The sequence below is a fragment of the Ammospiza nelsoni genome, chromosome 15, assembly GCF_027579445.1.
Source record: "Ammospiza nelsoni isolate bAmmNel1 chromosome 15, bAmmNel1.pri, whole genome shotgun sequence".
Classification (NCBI taxonomy): Eukaryota; Metazoa; Chordata; class Aves; order Passeriformes; family Passerellidae; genus Ammospiza; species Ammospiza nelsoni.
The window spans coordinates 16,938,287-16,944,679 of NC_080647.1; the positions used below are offsets into that span (position 1 = coordinate 16,938,287).

General features: G+C 50.6%; 1 long non-coding RNA gene across 1 annotated transcript; it reads left to right on the forward strand.

The window, feature by feature from the left end:
- The first annotated feature begins 5,084 nt into the window (after positions 1-5,084).
- Positions 5,085-5,934, forward strand: LOC132079873 (uncharacterized). The gene is made up of 2 exons (XR_009419474.1): positions 5,085-5,248; positions 5,840-5,934. It is a non-coding gene; the product is annotated as an uncharacterized LOC132079873 (long non-coding RNA).
- The last annotated feature ends 459 nt before the right edge of the window (positions 5,935-6,393 follow it).

Sequence of the window (6,393 nt, forward strand, 5' to 3'; positions counted from 1 at the left end):
TTATTTAGACTGATAGCATTTGTAAAAATTCAACAAAGGGTAAAGGATCACTTGGAAATGGGAGCAGATGTAACAGTGCGTGCCATATGCCACTGGGAAAAAAATCCCTTGGCAAAGGCAGCATCATCAGAATGAGAGCCTAACCCACATTGTGCTACGGAAAATGTCACTTTCTCTAGATTACAGGGTAGAGGATGGAGCAGAGAAAATTCTGTTCACAGGGATAATTGCTGAAAGGCGTCCACAGCACGGAGCCTCCCCTCAGCCCTGCTCAACCTCCATGTGACACAAAGGAAAGGTTGTTAACATTAAAAATTAATTAACCCTCGCACACAGCTTAATGGAAGTCACTCCTGAGAAAGCCTGCCTGCCCAAGGGGGGAATTGCAGGGGGCTCTGTGAGGAGCAGAGCCCGAGGAAAGGCACTGCCTTTGCAGCCTGAGCTCTCCTGCAGCAGTCCTGCAGTGCTGAGTGTGGTGTTGTGATTTCAGGGTTTACCTCAGAACCTTGGGTTCCTCCCCTGATGATCCCCTGCCAGGTGTGCCAGTCACCTCTCCTTTCCCCTCCCAGCACTGTCTGTCAGTCCTGGCATTCCTGAAGGGCATCAGTGATTGGCAGATTCAAAGGATGCCCCCTACCCCTGGGGGGCATTGGGCCATCCAGGTGTCCTTTGTCCTTTTGTCTCTCCCGTACTGTACCTGGTTGGTGGGATCCTTACTCCTTTCCCTGCCTCTCTCCCCTGTTAAAGGAGCAGCAACCACGGGCTCAGGGAGTTCTCTTGGAGCTGGTGCTGCATTCAGAGGCTTGTGGGCCAGAATAAAGCTCTGCATCCAAGCCCTCCATCAGAACTGACTCCTTTCCTTCACCATCGCCTTAGAGCTTCTCTGCCAGAGAGAAACCTGAGGAGCAGCCCCTGTTATGGGGGGAAGCTCCATCCCAGCACCACCAGAGCTCCTGCAGGCCTGGACTTGTCTCCACGTGCTCAGCTGCAGCATCCAGCCAGCCAAAAGTGTCTGTGGGGTGAAACACCACACACCCAGCCAGCCCAAAGTGTCTGTGGGGTGAAACACCACACACCCAGCCTGCCAAAAGTGTCTGTGGGGTGAAACACCACAGTGCCACTGTTTGGTTCAGCACCAAGGCCCAGACAAGCTCAGGCCCGTCCCATCTGGGTGTATTGGTAAATATTCCAATAGCTGACGGAGCCTCTCGGAGCTCCAGATCAATCCCAGGAGTTGCTAAAGGCTCCAGCACACCTGGAGGGGCTCAGGGCAGTCACCCTTAGCAGGGGTCAGGGCAAAAGGCCCCAGCCCCAGAGAGGGAGGGGGCTGCAGGCGAGGCTGTGGGTCAGGGGGAGCTGCTCCCCAGCATCAGCCCCGTCCCACTGCTCCTGGAAGGCACAGCCAGAGCTCCTCATGGATCCAGCCAACACCAGAGCCCTGCCAAAAAGGCACTGAGGGATGAACAGAGGCCAGCACATCCAGTGTGTGGATGGATGAGGGCTTGGAGCAACATGGGATAGTGGAAAGTGTCCCACAGAGGGATGCAATGAGATGAGTTTCAAGGTTCTTTCCAGCCCAAACTACTCTGTGATTCTCTGATAATACTTGGGAATGATGAAGCCTGGCAGGGGAAAGCTCTGGCCCCACCCCCAGAACCCTTCTTGGAGCTCCCTGCAATTGGAGGGAGATTGGCAGGAGCTCCCATTTTCACTCACCCAGCACTGCATGGGGATTAAAAGGCTCTTATTTATCAGATCCTCATTATGAAAGGGGTTATTAAATGCCCAGACCTTCCTACAGCAGCCTGGGCACCAATCCTGTCCATGCCCCCTTGCTTGCTTCTGCTGCTGCAATTTTAAAATAAATAAATAATTCAGAATGGCCACGTAATTATAGGAAATGGAGACACACATTAGGCTGGAGCAGCAGGGAATAATTATTTGCTGTGCTTCAGCACCCCAAAGCAGACAGGAGTGGAGGGGAGGCTTGCTGTGGGTAGGAGCTCTGGGTTGCCCACCCTGGCCCTGGCACAGGACGAAGCCCTGGCAGCCAGGAAGGGGAAGCAAACACCAGGGATGGTGCTTGGCACAGCCAGGAGAGCCAAAACCATGTGCAGAAGGGAGGGAAGGACATGGCCAGAGGCACAGCTGGGGTGGGGATGGGGAATGGAGCAGAAATATTCCAAAGTGGAGCACACAGAGCCCCTGGAGCACCCCGAGCAGGGACCCCCCAGCCCAAGGGCAGCAAGACACAAGGATCAGCCCTGGAGGTCCTGGGTGCCCATGGGGGTGGGACATCACCACAGCCAGCAAAAATCACCTCAGATGCAATTTCCAAGGAAGAAAGTTGCTTTATTACATTACCAGCCTGTGGAAAATGTATATCCTGTTCCTCTCCAGAGGAGAGAGACACATAAAATTTGGGCTCGTTTTGACAAGCTCCCTTCAGTGAGTGTAAATCACTCATGGGTTGATTAACTCCTCTTCTTAGGCAATTCTGCAAGTTAAATGACAAAGCTTCCTCTCCTCCTGAAGGCTTTTACTGAACTTGTAATGAATCCAGGTATACTAATGTCTTTCTTTTTTATTATTATTATTCTTACAGAGCCATTATTATTATTCTTACAGAGCCCAGGCAGCACAGCAGCGTTTCTGCCTGGGAGCTGTTTGTCATTGCACAGGACACCACTCGCTGTTTACCTTGTTTTGTCCCCAAATAACAGCAAATTAAAAAAAGGGGAGAAAAAAGGAAAGATGATTTTGTCAACCATGACAAATGATGCCATTTTTTGATGCATATGCAAAACAGCAAATGAGGCATTTGCTGATTCTCTTCCATTTCAGACACAAAAGGGGTGAGATGCTGGATGTGGCCTCTGGGAGCAGCACAGGAGGGAGGGGTGGATGGGGTTGCCAGAACCAAAATATGATAAAAATACTGTAAATTCCCAGAAAACTCAGAAATTCCCCAGTCTGGCCACAGCCAGTTCATATCTGTGATAGCAGTGGCAGAACAATCCCTCAGGGCTGGGAGCCAGGCAGCCATCCCTGCCCATGGATCTTCATCTCCTGGCCCTGTCACAGCTTCTCCCTGCTGAGGTGCTGAGATGAAGGTTTCAGGGTGCTCAGGAACTGTTTTAATTCAAGGCATAATTATTTGAAAGAGCAATTATGTGCTTGGTTGTCGGAAGTCAGTGCATCCCTCCAGGTGTCCAGAGTTGCCAGGACCCCGTCAGGGGGCTCAGAGACCCTGGCACACAGCCCAGAACACCTGAGGATTTGATTTTGACCCTTGGAGCAAGTTGCCAACTTTGTATGAGGACCTGAAAGTCACACAGATTTGAATGGTGTAATAATAAAATTATCACAGGGTGAAAATGTAGATTTTAGGATTTTTGGTATGGGGGTTATGGGGACAAGATGGAGGAACTTGGGCATGTCCAGCCTTCCTTCTTCTTCTTCTTGTTCTCCATTTTCTGCAGTGATGTTGGCACTTTGGGATTGGTTTAGAGTAGAAGTGCACTGTCTAACATAGGTGATGGGTATTGGGAATTAAGTGTAAATATGTTATATGTAGTTTGTAGTATAAAAGGACAACACCGCCTCGGGGGCGGTCAGAGTGCCTGTGGCTGCCCTGCTGAGCAGACCTCGGCTGGTCAGAAAGAAAATTTTATAGATAAGAATTAATAAACAACCTCAAGACCAAAAAGTGAAGAGTCCAGACTCGTTCTTCAGTTGCGGGGCCGAAGCAGAGACATCCTGCACATCTTAGGCAGCAATTATCAACAGCAACCCGAGACTTGGTGAAGCTCAGAGACCCAAGTGGTGTCTGGGGGAGCACTGAGCACCCTGGGTGGCACCTGTGGTGTTTGTGAACACCCTGGTGGCTGGGGGGGTTTTGTTCCCCTCGTGACTGGAGGAGGAGGATGAACATCCCTGTTCTTGGCTCTGCACTCCTTCATCCCCACTGCTGCACCAGGGTTCTGCCCTGAGAAGCTGCCTCCAGGGTGGAGGAACTCATTTCATCTCTTGTCACAGACATCTTTTATGAAAAAATCCTTTCCTTAGGATTTTTCCTCCTGATAAGCTGAGAGGCCTCAGGAACAAACCAGATCTTCGTCTCTTCCCTCATCCTCAGACCCCTGTGAACACCATCACAATCTCTCAGCTTCACCTGCAACATTCTGCCTGTGAAATCAGCGTGGCACAACAAAAAGCCATTTTTATGTGTGAGTTCTGCTCATGTCTCAAAGTCTGCAATGTAAAATAGAATCATTTTTAAGCCCATTTGCAGCAATAGTTCTCTCATTCAGGGCAAAGAGCTGGGGCTGCTTCCCTGCAGAAATTCAGATAAAAGAGGGGGAAAATCCTGCAGCTTCCTACACCAGGCTCAGGCAAAGCAGGGATGTGCTGTTAACACGGCTGTGAGCTGCTGGAATGTTTTCTTGGATTAACAAATAACAAATGCTGGTTTCTCTGGGCTGTAATAAGAGCAGGGACTGCAGTGAGGAGGGATGGATGAGCACCCTCCCTGCCAAGGGCAGCTCCTCACCGAGGCTGGCACAGCCTCTCACACCTCGTACAGAAAGTCCAAGTATCTCTGTGATGAGTTTGATAAATGATGGAATACGTCCTCCAAAATAAACTCTGTCAAGGAAGCTGATAGCAATAAAGGAGTTATGAGAGGAGAGGAAATTTGCCATTCAGAGAGAGATAACCTTGCAAACACTCTGTATTCCTGCCACAGAGAGAGCGGAGCCGACACGCTCCCTGCTCTCCCGCCTATCCCAAAGAACCGAGCTTTTCCACAAGCTGTGAAAAGGATCGTGCTTTATCTGCTCCTTCCCAGGTTCAGCTGAGGTTTCAGCAGGAGCTTGCTGAACCATCAGTGCCTGCAATTAACACTTGCAGCTATTTTTAAGCGGGATCTGGGCTGAGTGTTGGAGAGCCCTCGGAGGGAGGCTCAGGCTCAGGCTCAGGCTCAGGCTCAGGCTCAGGCTCAGGCTCAGGCTCAGGCTCAGGCTCAGGCTCAGGCTCAGGCGCTGCTGCGGGAGGAGCATCACCCTGACCCTCTGGCTGCTCCTTGCCTTCCATCCCACAGTGGAACCTCTGGAAACCTCTAACCTCAGCCTAACCCTTAGGGGGACCTTAAACCAGGACTCAGTGTGGTCTCACTCCCTGCTGAGAGCACGGCCAAGCGCTGCTGCCCCTGAGCCTCATCACCAAACACAGCTTGGGACACCCAAAGGTTGGAAAATTGTCCAAAAAAAGCTTCCAGGTGTTATTTAGGCTGAAAGGAAGGGGGTGGAGCCTGAGGGCTCTGCTGCAGGCTGGGCTGGGGAAGGCTTTGGGCTGTGCAGAGCTGAGCTCTCCTAGCAGGGACTTTGTGTGCAGGATTGCTGAGGGAGGCGAGGAGAAACTGTCCCAAGGGTGAGATCTGGTTGATTTTATAGCAGAGCAAACCCAGTGTGGCTTCAGGGAGAACTCCAGCTTTACTCCAGGTGCCTCGGCCAGGACCTGCTGCCCACTGCAGGTACAAGTGTGTCCTTTCCCTAAGCAGGAACAACAGGCAGGACCTGGAAGCTCTGGGTTGTTAAATCTGGAACTGAATCCACAACCCAAGGCCATCCTTGGGTACCCCAAGGTGGCATGGGGCTGATGGTGAACACAGAACCAGAGGTGATGCCCAGTGCTGTACCCAGGCTGAGGATGTGAAGAACTTTTTATTATTCATTTTATTATTCAGTTCTTGCAGTGACCCAAGTGCAGATGGCAGGTCATGCTGGGGATCACTTACAGCCACAACAATGACATTTTTTTGCCTCTTTCTTTTTTGCAGCCTCTGCAGAACCAGTGACCACTCACCCTGCCCCAAAGGGCACTTGAGGAAAAGCCACAGTCCTAGCAGGAATGAGTAAAAAAGCTTTCAATACAGGTTTTGGGGTTTTTTTTGTATAAGCTCCACTGTGAGTGGAAGGAAGCAGGATGGGAGGCATGGAATGGGAGGAAGGTCTCAAAGCTGCCATGGGCATCACTGTCCCACAGGAAAGCTGCAGGCACCACCTCCAACTAATTTAATTTGTGGAGGGAAGGGGCTTTATTTGTATTTGTGGCAGTATTTCACACCCCTTTGGTGGCAAGGAGGGGCTCCCTCTCCTCCCCCAGCAGCCTCATTCCCTAGCAGCCACAATCCAATGATTCTCCTTTTTAATCTGCCTGGGAGAAGGGGGATAATTAGTAATGAAGCACACGTGCTAAGAACATGCAATTATAACCATTGGGTTATAATTTATGTCTTATCCTTCTGTGCAAAGTAATTAATATAGTAAAAGATTATTTATACCTAAGTGAGTAGAAGGCAAAGTTAGCTCTGCTCAGCAATGGACCCAGCTG